The sequence below is a fragment of the Schistocerca piceifrons genome, chromosome 10, assembly GCF_021461385.2.
Source record: "Schistocerca piceifrons isolate TAMUIC-IGC-003096 chromosome 10, iqSchPice1.1, whole genome shotgun sequence".
Taxonomy (NCBI): domain Eukaryota; kingdom Metazoa; phylum Arthropoda; class Insecta; order Orthoptera; family Acrididae; genus Schistocerca; species Schistocerca piceifrons.
The window spans coordinates 6,499,613-6,512,741 of NC_060147.1; the positions used below are offsets into that span (position 1 = coordinate 6,499,613).

At 46.2% G+C, this 13,129-nt stretch overlaps 1 protein-coding gene across 1 annotated transcript in view; it reads left to right on the forward strand.

Annotated features, from left to right (window-relative positions):
- The window catches only part of LOC124719019 (tyrosine-protein kinase Fer-like), a 687,090-nt gene that overhangs the window by 553,158 nt on the left and 120,803 nt on the right, over positions 1-13,129 (forward strand). The window lies entirely within an intron of this gene.

The window sequence follows — 13,129 nt, forward strand, 5'->3', positions numbered from 1 at the left end:
TTTTCCCACAGTCCATGTTTCACTACCATACAATGCTGTACTCCAGACGTACATCCTCAGAAATTTCTTCCTCAAATTAAGGCCGGTATTTGATATTAGTAGACTTCTCTTGGCCAGAAACGCCTTTTTTGCCATAGCGAGTCTGCTTTTGATGTCTTCCTTGCTCCGTCCGTCATTGGTTATTTTACTGCCTAGGTAGCAGAATTTCTTAACTTCATTGACTTCGTGACCATCAATCCTGATGTTAAGTTTCTCGCTGTTCTCATTTCTACTACTTCTCCTTCGTCTTTCTCCGATTTACTCTCAAACCATACTTTGTACTCATTACACTGTTCATTCCGTTCAGCACATCATTTAATTCTTCTTCACTTTCACTCAGGATAGCAATGTCATCAGTGAATCGTATCATTGATATCCTTTCACCTTGTATTTTAATTCCACTCCTGAACCTTTCTTCTATTTCCATCATTGCTTCCTCGATGTACAGATTGAAGAGTAGGGGCGAAATGCTACAGCCTTGTCTTACACCCTTTTTCACACGAGCACTTCGTTCTTGATCGTCCACTCTTATTATTCCCTCTTGGTTGTTGTACATATTGTATATGACCCGTCTCTCCCTATAGCTTACCCCTACTTTTTTCAGAATCTCCAACAGCTTGCACCACTTTATATTGTCGAACGCTTTTTCCAGGTCGACAAATCCTATGAAAGTCTCTTGATTTTTCTTTAGCCTTGCTTCCATTATTAGCCGTAACGTCAGAATTGCCTCTCTCGTCCCTTTACTTTTCCTAAAGCCAAACTCATCGTCATCTAGCGCATTCTCAATTTTCTTTTCCATTCTTCTGTATATTATTCTTGTAAGCAGCTTCGATGCATGAGCTGTTAAGCTGATTGTGCGATAATTCTCGCACTTGTCAGCTCTTGCCGTCTTCGGAATTGTGTGGATGATGCTTTTCCGAAAGTCAGATGGTATATCGCCAGACTCATATATTCTACACACCATCGTGAATAGTCGTTTTATTGCCACTTCCCCCAATGATTTTAGAAATTCTGATGGAATGTTATCTATCCCTTCTGCCTTATTTGACCGCAAGTCCTCCAAAGCTCTTTAAAATTCCGATTCTAATACTGGATCCCCCATCTCTTCTAAATCGACTCCTGTTTCTTCTTCTATCACATCAGACAAATCTTCACCCTCATAGAGGCTTTCAATGTATTCTTTCCACCTATCTGCTCTCTCCTCTGCATTTAACAGTGGAATTCCCGTTGCACTCTTAATGTTACCACCGTTGCTTTTAATGTCACCAAAGGTTGTTTTGACTTTCCTGTATGCTGAGTCTGTCCTTCCGACAATCATATCTTTTCCGATGTCTGCACATTTTTCCTGCAGCCATTTCGTCTTAGCTTCCCTGCACTTCCTATTTATTTCATTCCTCAGCGACTTGTATTTCTGTATTCCTGATTTTCCCGGAACATGTTTGTACTTCCTCCTTTCATCAATCAACTGAAGTATTTCTTCTGTTACCCATGGTGTCTTCGCAGCTACCTTCTTTGTACCTATGTTTTCCTTCCCAACTTCTGTGATGGCCCTTTTTAGAGATGTCCATTCCTCTTCAACTGTACTGCCTACTGCGCTATTCCTTATTGCTGTATCTATAGCGTTAGAGAACTTCAAACGTATCTCGTCATTCCTTAGTACTCCCGTATCCCATTTCTTTGCGTGTTGATTCTTCCTGACTAATGTCTTGAACTTCAGCCTACTCTTCATCACTACTATATTGTGATCTGAGTCTATATCTGCTCCTGGGTACGCCTTACAATCCAGTATCTGATTTCGGAATCTCTGTCTGACCATGATGTAATCTAATTGAAATCTTCCCGTATCTCCCGGCCTTTTCCAAGTATACCTCCTCCTCGTGTGATTCTTGAACAGGGTATTCGCTATTACTAGCTGAAACTTGTTACAGAACTCAATTAGTCTTTCTCCTCTTTCATTCCTCGTCCCAAGCCCATATTCTCCTGTAACCTTTTCTTCTACTCCTTCCCCTACAACTGCATTCCAGTCGCCCATGACTACCGGATAGCAACCATCAACACCAACAACATCCGTTCCAGGGGGAAAATCGGCCTTATGCAGGAGATGTTCTGGGCTTCGGATATTGATTTTGCCCTTCTGCAGGAAGTTCACTTGGCTAGTCTCCCGGATATCAATGGCTATACCGCACACGCCTCCGCGAGTGATCCTATGGGCCGCGGGGTGGCCATCTACGTCCGCCACGGGATTTATGTGACCGACGTCGCCTTCCTTCCATCAGCTCGGGGCATGGCACTCACTGCCATGGGAACACGCATCATTAACGACTACGCTCCCTCAGGCTCCGACCGACGGCATGAAAGAGCCCAGTTTTATTCCGAGGAAATCGCTCCCCTGTTTATAGGGCGTTATGACCATTGCCTACTAGGAGGTGACTTTAACTGCGTTCTGCATCCTAAAGATCAGATTCCCCACTATACGACATGCCAGGAGCTACGTATAATGGTGCGAGACCTCCTGCTTCACGATACCTGGGAAGTTCAACACGGCGACCGTTCTGGCCATACCTTTCTTACAAGTCATTCCGCAAGCCGACTAGACAGGATATACGTCTCACAAACTCTTAGATCTGCGATACGGGGCGCCGAACGCCGGCCGCTGGCCTTTTTCGACCATTGCGCTTACATCTGTACGGTCCTCCTTCCGCCGCAATCAGTATGTCGCAGCCGTGCGCCATGGAGACTCAATACCTCACACTTGCATGACCTGGCGCGTCGCCAGCAAGTCACTGAAACGTGGACAGCCTGCGAACGACGCCTTCCCCGCTACCGCTCGACATTGACATGGTGGTTGGACTGCGCCATGCCGGCGATCCTGAGGGGAAAAAAAAAAAAAGGTTCAAATGGCTCTGAGCACTATGGGACTTAACATCTGTGGTCATCAGTCCCCTAGAACTTAGAACTAGTTAAACCTAACTAACCTAAGGACATCACACACATCCATGCCCGAGGCAGGATTCGAACCTGCGACCGTAGCGGTCACGCGGTTCCGGACTGAGCGCCTCAACCGCGAGACCACCGCGGCCGGCGTTCCGGAGGACACTGATGAGATACGGGAAGGACATGGCCGACTGGCATCGCACCACTGTTCACTTCTATTACGCGATTCTCCGAGATCTGGATGCTCAACCGCCAATCCCGGACAACCAGTTGGAACGGCAAAGAACCAAGGCGAAGATAATTGCGCTGGCACGCCGGAAACTGCAAGGGGTCGTGATACGGACGCGGCGCCACGATCACGCGGATTTAGAAATTTCATCCATGCACGATACAGTGTCCGACAAACGAAGGCGTCGTCGGCAGATCATCAGCACCCTGACCACGCCTCATGGAACGCAGGTGACCACTCAGAATGACATCGTCCGCGCATTCGTCGAGCACTACCGCCGTAGTTATTTTTGTGGCGGTGTTCGTAGCGACAAACTATTCGCTGTAGAAACGGCTTACGAAGTCACCGCCACACTTTTAATAGCGGGCCGACCGGTCCGCTGGAACAGTGAACAGAAAGGTGAAAAAACCCAAACACTCTGATTAAATAAAAGTCGGTACCTATCTTTATTGACGAAGATACAGAAACACAGTAGGGAACTCCGTGTCTACGGAAATCTGTCTAGTTCGAGTCGGAGCGGCTAGGTCAGCGTCGGCTGACGACAAACAACAACTCTGCTGCGATGAACACACAACTGGCTAGCAAGTACACAATTCGGTGGCGAGTATACAACTGAGCGGCGAATACAGAACTGTCCTAGCGCTCGCGACTCCAGCGCTTAAGAAGCCAGAAGCCAGCGGTGGCGCGCGCAGACTTGCGGCGATTTCCTGTCTCGCTGGCGCTGCTTATGCGGACGGCGTCCGGACTTTGATGCTGCCAACCTTTTGGCAGCGGGCTCGGGTGGCATTACTGGCTAGGATATAACAGTTATAGTGATGAAGGCGCTTAAACTGCAGCAGACGACTCCATTTTGCATTACGTCACGCGCACCCTCCCCCACACGGAGGCGGATCCTTTGACAGTGGCGGTCACGCTAGACGAAGTCAACGACGCAATCGCCAAGGGTGCTGTCAACAGATCGCCCGGCATTGACGGCTTACCGATTGAGTTTTACCGTACCTTTCGGGACCTCATGGCCCCACGGTGGACGACTGTGTATCTAGAACTGATGACATCTGACCAAGCAATCCCACCCGCCTTTGCTGAGGGCATCATCATACCAGTCCACAAACCAGCCCGTGGTTCGACGGTCACGAGTTCCAGACCGCTCACCCTACTCAATGCCGATTACAAGATTTTCGTGCGCTTACTGGCAATGCGGCTCCGAACAACACTCCCTCATATCATCTCGCCAGAGCAAACGACGCCTGGAGGACAGGTTAACATACAGACTGCCACAGGGGAATGCCGCGACTTAATTGCGATAGCGGCGGCCTGCAGCCTCCGGGCAGCGGTCGTCGCTACAGACTTCGACAGCGCCTTCGATAAAGTGCGTCATCGTTTCCTTTTTTCGGTGGCAGCCCGAATGGGCATCTCCCCTCCGTTTCTCGACGTCATCCGGCGTCTTTACGACAGTGCCAGTTCACGTGTCCAAGTCAATGGACGTATAGCAGGGCCGGTACCTATCTGCCGTTCGATACGGCAGGGGTGCCCCCTCTCTACCCTCCTGTATGCTATTGCCCTTGAGCCCCTTATTGGTGTCTTGACGGCCAAGCTCTCTGGCCCCACCCTACGCCGACACACTTTTCGCTGTCGGGCATATGGTGATGACCTCCTCCTCCTCCTCCTCCTCCTCATTCGCTCCGACTCTTAGATTCGGGAAGTCCTCGAATTGATTACCCGTTATGGGGCTGCCGCTGGCAGTGTCATGAATGTCGCCAAATCTTCTGCAATGCACACTGGACGAGGCCTCCAGGAGGGTGAAGTGGCACCACTGCCGCTTGTGCGGACTTTCCGGTACCTGGGCATTACCTTTACCCCCACGGTCACAGGCACAGCGGCAACGAATTTCCGTCGCCAGTTACACGTCATCCGCAATGACGTCCGCCAGAACCTCTTGCGCCGCCAGGACACACTTCAACGGGTTGCGTTTCTTAATCTTTATGTGGCATCAAAATTGGTTCACATCGCGCAAGTTCTCCCTCTGCCACTGCAATTGGGCGCAACCTACAGGCGGCTGTTGGCTATTATCTCACGGCTGGTTCAATGTTTAAAGTCCGTTATGAGACACTTACGCTGCCCTCACGGTATGGTGGCGTCGGGCTCGTCAATGTCCGTATGCGAGCTGCGGCCTTGTACTTGAGTACCATGAGAAAACAGTGGACGGTCCGGGGCACATCTCTAACACGCAGCTTGCTTGAGGTCCTCCTACCTGCTTCCACCTCACCACCGGTGTCTGTCGGCCATATCGTGCCTCATTTGTCTCACATTTCGACCTTTTTCGTCGACTACAGTTACATACATACCAGTCTCCCACATACACGCCCACCAAGGACTAAGGCTTTTTACAGCCTGTTGCTGCGCTGTGTTCCCCGGAATGTGATGGAGACCGAACATCCCTCCATCCACTGGCCCATAGTGTGGACTACCGTCCACCAGCCCTTCCTCCCTATGGACGTCCGGGCACTGTGGTATCACTTTGTCAACAGGAAATTTGCCACGAAGCAGCACCTGCACAACATTGGCTTGTCAGAATCCCCTGTTTGTCTCCTTTGCCAGCAACTGGACACTGACGAACACCGTCTGACATGCGCCTCATCGCAAGATGTATGGCGCTTCGTGCAGCAAATCATTGCCTGCTATCTCCGGGTGCCACCAGACACAATCGAACCTCGAATGTTTCTATACCCGGAGGACCGACATTTTCCCACCGCCAAATGTCACGCTATTACGTGGGTCAAAGGGTGGGCGGTCGCTTATCTCTTTCATGAGGGACCTAAACCACGCCTCGACTTCTGGACCTATTTACGAACAGCCCGTGCAGCTCTCGAAAACACGCCACGTTACCGAACATTATTTGCTAACTATCTTCGAGCGGTCTTTGTTAGACCTCCACTGGCACAGAGGGCACCCACCCCTCCTCCGCCGGCGGTGTCAGAATTTCAACCGCCTACGATCTATTCCACTTCTGACCTCCGCGGATCGGAGAGCGCGTCGCAGATTGCGCGGGTTTTATTTCTTTTTGCTTTTCCTTTTTCCTTTCTTTTTCTTTAACCAGGATTTATATTTGTTTTCTCTTTCGCCGATGTGTTCACATAATTTCATGATATTAGTGAATCTTACACAAACACATGCAAATAAACAAATAACAGCGCCTTCCACTACTGTTGATTCCTGTGTCTCCCACTTCCCTAAGCACCACCGAGCCGGTGGTGGTGGGGGGGACACTGTGGCCAGGCCTCGGGTTTCGACCACCGCCCACTTTGCCCCCCGAGCCCCCACTACATAAAAAAAATTAAAAAAGTAAATAAATAAAAAAAATGAAAAAAAAAACAAAAAAAGAAAAAAAGTTGGTAAAAAAATGGTTAGCGTGAGCAGCTGCGGAACGAGAGGTCCTTGGTTCAAGTCTTCCCTCGAGTGAAAAGTTTAATTCCTTTATTTTCGCAGCAAAGTTATGATCTTTCCGTTCGTTCATTGACGATTCTGTTCGCTGTAATAAGTTTAGTGTCTGTGTTTTGCGAACACACCGCAAAACCGTGCGATTAGTAGACGAAAGGACGTGCCTCTCCAATGGGAACCGAAAACATTTGATCGCAAGGTCATAGGTCAACCGATTCCTCCACAGGAAAACACGTCTGATATATTCATACGACACTGGTGACGGCACGTGCGTCACATGACAGGAATATGTTGTCGACCCACCTACCTTCTACACTTGGCGAATGGGTAAAATGTTTCTTCTACCTTGCCCCATTTAGGTTTTCTTGCGGACGTGATAATCACTCCCAAAAAAGTGATGAAAACATAAGAATTTGTCACATAAACTGCAACAAATGAATGCAACAGATTCACAGTCGCACAGTTTTCCCTGTGCTCTGTCAAAATATATGTTTTTAACGTTTTCAAATTTTTCCGTGTGTAGACCGTCAAATCCCGCATATGTTCAAGCATATCCGAACAAGTCCTGTAATTTTGGAGAGCGAAGTTGATTATGTGTGAGTGCCTGAATTTGATAATTGTCTGAAAATAAAAAATTAAACTTTCCACTCGAGGGAAGACTTGAACCAAGGACCTCACGTTCCAGAGCTGCTTACGCTAACCACGGGACCACGGCGCTCCTGAGCTCAGAGTATCCTTGATGTTGTTTATCTTGCGTATGGACTACTTAGTTTGTATATTTTGCTTATTTTTTTCACAGTTCCACACAACTTCTTCCTGTTTTCTCGATTAATCTGTGTTCAGTTTTTCAAGGCCTATCCACTGTGCCAACTTGTAACTAAATCTGAGGGGGGTGCGATGGTGAGGTTCCCTTGTCAGTATTTACAACTGTCTCCGACTATTACTCGATACAGATAAGCTTACGAGACACTCCACTCAACGAATAACTGCCGTAACATTCACATTAATTCTGCCCGAGATATTTAATATGTCGGCGGCCTATCTGAGACGACGCCGTCATCTCGATCGTCGACCGTGTTCCTCTGCTCGGCCGTAAGTACACCCACAGTCTAACATGACAGTCGCGACACTCACTGCTGTAAAAGTTGTTGCCGTTTGACAGATGGAGCGACACTAGCGCTCCAAGCGGCGGGTAAGGTGAACGTCAGACGCGTCGTAAGCATAATGTTTGTTTGCATCCATTTCCTACGTAATTTCCGATTTATTCGAGTTATTTTCTTGCCTCCAAGAGTTTGTGTGGTATCAGAAGGCATATACTTTTCTAAAAATGATTCTAAAATATGCGCAAGTATGGACAAAAACTATGAATAGAGTGGCAAGCTACAACACATTCGTGAAGAAACACTTGTGACATTGGACAGAATTTCAGCTTACCACGTTGATATCAAAAGAATATAAACACACAGATTCACATGTAAAAAGCACAGACATGTACCTCCACATGCAAAAGCGATCGACAGCTCGTTTATCGTTCTGTAGGCTTACTGTGTTTGTCATTGCCTCCTGTTGCCACAAGTACGACCTTCATCTTTATATTATTCTAAGTGGGACAAGCAACTGCCAAATAGTGGGAGACATATGCTGAAAACACTATAATGAGCTGATTACATTACATTTCACGAAAAACCAAATATTTGAATAAGTTTCAAACAATCTGTCTGTAGGCACTTTCCTTGTCCCGTAATAGTTTCGCTTCTGGGCATTCTGACACTTCACACGCTTTTGTAAGACACGAACAGCTACACTTAATTTAACCACTTCATCGTCAAAGCAGGTCTGTGTTGATGATTCACACGAATCTGGCACTGATACATGGAGAGTCGAACTGGCTGCTTCTGTGTCATAGGACTATTTTACAGCTTTAGATTGACTGTCGAATCTTTGTGGCAGTTTCTTCTTCATCGTCAGCTGAGGGGGTTTATTTGGAATGTCAAACAGTGTGGGTACTGCAGTCCAAACGAGTTTGTTATTGTCTGCGTTCATGAACCGGTTTTGTTCGAAATGTAGCGAACAAAAGCTAATATTATTATACAGGTAAACTGGGTCTTTCTTCGTGAGGTCTTCTCGTCTGCTTTTAACTAGCCATTTTCTGCTCCTAAAACGAAACATTCATCATTTACACACACATAGTTTGCAAGTGAATCCTGACGATACAGTTTAGTAACATGATGGTATATACCTCCCAGGATCCTTAGGAAACCTAAAAAAAGACAGCTGTGGTGTCTTCTTCCTGTTGTTGCTGCAATTTATTGCGCTACAAACGTTCCCGATGGTAAAAACCATTGTATAAATCAAAATAAACAATCACTATTCGCTTTGACGATCGCGCCGAACTCACAGTTCAACCTACCGGCCGCTTGGGGCGCTGCTGGCGCTGTAGCAACAAAATAAAGGCGAAGTGTCGCGACTGTTATGTTAGACTGTGGTACACCGTCGATCGTGGCAGCACAGTGCAGCTCTAGAAGGCGTGGCCACCCCGCAGTTTGTCATTTGTCAGTGCAGCGCGTAGTGAGGATAGTCTTTTGTGGTTTCATTGCGAATTGCCAACCTCGCTTTCAATTTGTTGGCAGTGTAAAATGTTTTCCTAAGTATTTGCAGAACAATCTAAAGCGGAACATTCAGACGCAGGTTGTTACCGCTAAAGTGTGGGTTAGGCCGGTATTACACTATCGAATTTCTTTGTCAAAGATTTGATCAAAGATGTGATCAAATATTCCGTCAAATATATTCGACAAAGATCTTTGACGTAGCGCTAGAAGGGGTATTACACTGTCATATTTTTTCGTCAAAGATGGCTGACAATAACTTCTTATTAACCGCAGCAGTTGCATGTACCACAATTGCACTATGTGCATATGCGGAAGAGAAGCGGGGGGGGGGGGGGGGGGGGAGGAAGCATACCTGGGTGAAGCCGTGGGTTTTACGACGACACGATAAAAGCATTTAACAAAACTTGGTACGTGAGCTTATAGTGGAGGACGTCAAGTCGTACATCAGTTACTCAATGAGCATTCATTTCTGTATGTGCTCAGTGAAGTGTATCCTCATATCACAAGCACAATATTTACTTAAGAACTGCTATATCTGCAGAAGACAGGCTCACTGTAACACTCCGATTCCTTGCTACAGGAGAGGGTTAGGTTAGGTTAGGTCAGGTTAGCTCTCCAACCTTCGTAATCTATTTTTGTATTCATCGTGCCTCACGTTGTAAAGCGCATCAGCTTCATACATCTCTATTAATTTTGTAGTTGTCGGCACACACCAATTGTGGTTACCCGCAATGTTTATAAAAACACTACAGACAACAGAATGCAGCGATGCTAGCGCTCCATGTGGTAACATGTCACATTGCAGTGAACAGAAGACAAGCGATTTCTTTGATCAAATCTACAGCGAAGCCCTAGATTTGATCAAATATTGGACGACATTTGACAAAGTTCCCTATTACACCATCAAATATCTTTGACAAAGAAATTTGATAGTGTAATACCAGCCTTACGTGGTACGTGAGCTGTAACGGACAGACAGTATGTTGCTGTGGTCCTCAATCCACACAGTAATTCGATGCAGCTCTCCGTGCTAGTCTGTCTTGAGCAAGTTTCTTCATCTCCAAATAACTACCGCAACCTACATCGATTTGAATCTGTTTATTGTATTCATCTCTACGATTTTTACCTCCCCACTTCCTTCCGTTAACAAACTTGTGATTCCCTGATGCCTAAGTGTAACAGGTGCGTAATACGTGTTTCCCGTTTCCGGTCATTCGAGGGTAATTCGATCTGCAGTGAAAATATATTCAAAATTGGGAATGTGCTGGCAGAATAATCTGAAACAAAAAGAAACGAGAGACGTGTCATCCATTATCCTCTACATTAGAACTCCTCAACCTTCCGTGTCCGTACAAATAATACTTTTTATTTTGTGGGAGAATATCTAGAAACTTCGCACGCTTATCGACCGAACGACTGTGCGTGTATTGTAAAACGGGGAGCTACGCTGACATTTGTGACTCCTGAACCCCAACGGATTTCTGTCGACAGACGGACCTACTGAGTGAAGTAAAATGGTGCAACAGCCTACCGGGCTGCATTAAACTGGAAGAGAAAGCTGAGCTACCCGTTAAACGACAGACTGAAGTTGTTTGTTACAGATCAAAGTTTCCATTCGTCAAATGAATCCCTTGACGACTCTACAGTAAACTCGTGATGTATTTATATGTATTTGCAGATTAGAAAATACACTTAAGACAAATGTCTATTATGTAAAATTCTTATGCTTGAAATGATATGATTAAAAATACATCTGCTAATTAGATAACAGATAAGGACAGAACATTAATAGTATTGTCTAACATTTGACTTGCCCTGGGCCAGTCACAGGACATAAATAATTAAATATAAATGAATAGATGATTGGGAGGTCTATAATTTCATCTCTTAGAAATAATTTAGAATACAGATTAATGCATTACTATGTGGTTTTTATTAAATATATAGACGTTTGTGTTACCTCCAACTTTGCCTACCTAACGTTTATTTCCACTGACAATGAAACTTGTTATTTTTCCTAAAGTTGAAACAGTGAATCCCATCTACGTCTGTGCCTACCCTTCTGGATATGTACTAACTTGAAGCCATTTCATTTATTAAACATTTTTATTTCTTATACGTAAATTAAAGGAGGGGTACTGCTGTCAGCTGCAGCGGGACATTAAGCAGAATCGGCAGTGACGAGCGGAAATGTGTAGGCCTACTGGACCGGGATTCGAACCCGGGATCTCCGGCTCACTAGGCCGGTGCAGTAACTGTCGTGCCATCTGGGACGTGGCTGTATCTTTCGGATGGGCGCTGTGCATTTGTACGATTGGTAAGCCTAGCTGGACAGTGGATCCCCTTTTTTCAGTGCGAAAGCACAAATATGTCTGTCGTGTGCATAGTCCCGCGTAGTCAGCGCGTACACAACTTTCCCACTAGAGCGCGCCCCGCTAAGCACAACAGCGCAGGCGCAGCGCTCGTCCGTCTCCGCACTACGAGATGGCGCTGCCTTAGAGACGGACCAAATTCTGCTTCCGCCGATCCGCGTATTAATATGTAACGCAGCCAATGAGATTGCTGCTAACGTAGAACCTTTTCTCCTCGCGGATCACACTCGCGCAGTGATACCTGAACGCGCGAGGTATTATAACGAGTGTACAGACCTCCGATTAGTCAGTCTGCATTTGTCTGCACCAGTCTGCATTACTCTATAGTCAAGTTTCAGTCTGCGCCTAACAAGATTACCATATTCCTGTACAAAGCCATGAAGATACATGAATAGACACTTTGTCAAGTATCAGAGATATGTAAGAATGAGATTAACGTACCAAGACCAAAGGAACTTCAGATTTGTCAATTGTAAATAGCATCCAGAAACCAGTTAAGTTATTTTATGTTTGTTATTATTTTAATAAATGTGTTTGAAATTAATCAAGTTCTGTTTAAAGTTGGTCACCGTAAATCTGCTACTCTAAGCGTGCAAGTGGCATTTCTATCGTCCGACCTAACGGCTGAAGATAAACACGCCACGATAAGACCCTGAGACATATTGCTGACACTCGCCTACTTCGTTAGAGCGACAAGTCAAATAATGTGATCGTGTGTGTACCGCAGGTCTTACAGTACGCACACCACAATGTCCTACCTCCTGTGGGAATTTCTGAGTAGTGAATGGGAGTACAATGGACAGGGACTGCAGATAGGTGGCGCTCGGAGGGAGTGTGCGTACCGAGGTAGTGTGTACTGTCAGGATAACGGTGTGTCCCAGATGGCGCAGCGGTTACTGCACCTGCCTGTGAGTGGGAGGTCCCGGGTTCGAATCCCGGTCTGGTACACATTTTCCCTCATCGCCGCCGGTTCCGCTAAATGTCCCGTTACAGCTGACAGCAGTGATCCCCCTTCGAGTTATATATAATATTTCACAGCTGCAGATTCTGCGTGGTGTCTGTTCTTTCGCACAGAAACAGCGCATTTGTATAACTTTTATTTCTCACACCTACTAGTAACAAAATAAACAACAACAGAAAGCACTTTTATGTTGGCATCGTTGCGGTATTGTGTGTTGTGCTTTGTCTGTCCTTTGTTCGTCTAGTTCAGATTTTCCTGTTCGTATGTGGCACAGTTCTCACACATGGTATCTGTAGGCTATATTGATATGCAACGGAAGTGCTCACAAATGCTTTCCGTCTATCCCCAAAATCTTTCTGTGTATTGATATGCAGCAGAAGTGGTCAGGAATACTTTCTGTGTACTCCGTAAACCTTTCTGTATGTGTTGTATCCCATTGCTCTGAGCATGCTCCACTGATGTCAATGGCTGCATATTTTCTTTACGTTTGTATTTGTTTCTCCTGTCAGGTGTGAACACTACATCGTCTCACAGACGACAGACGTGC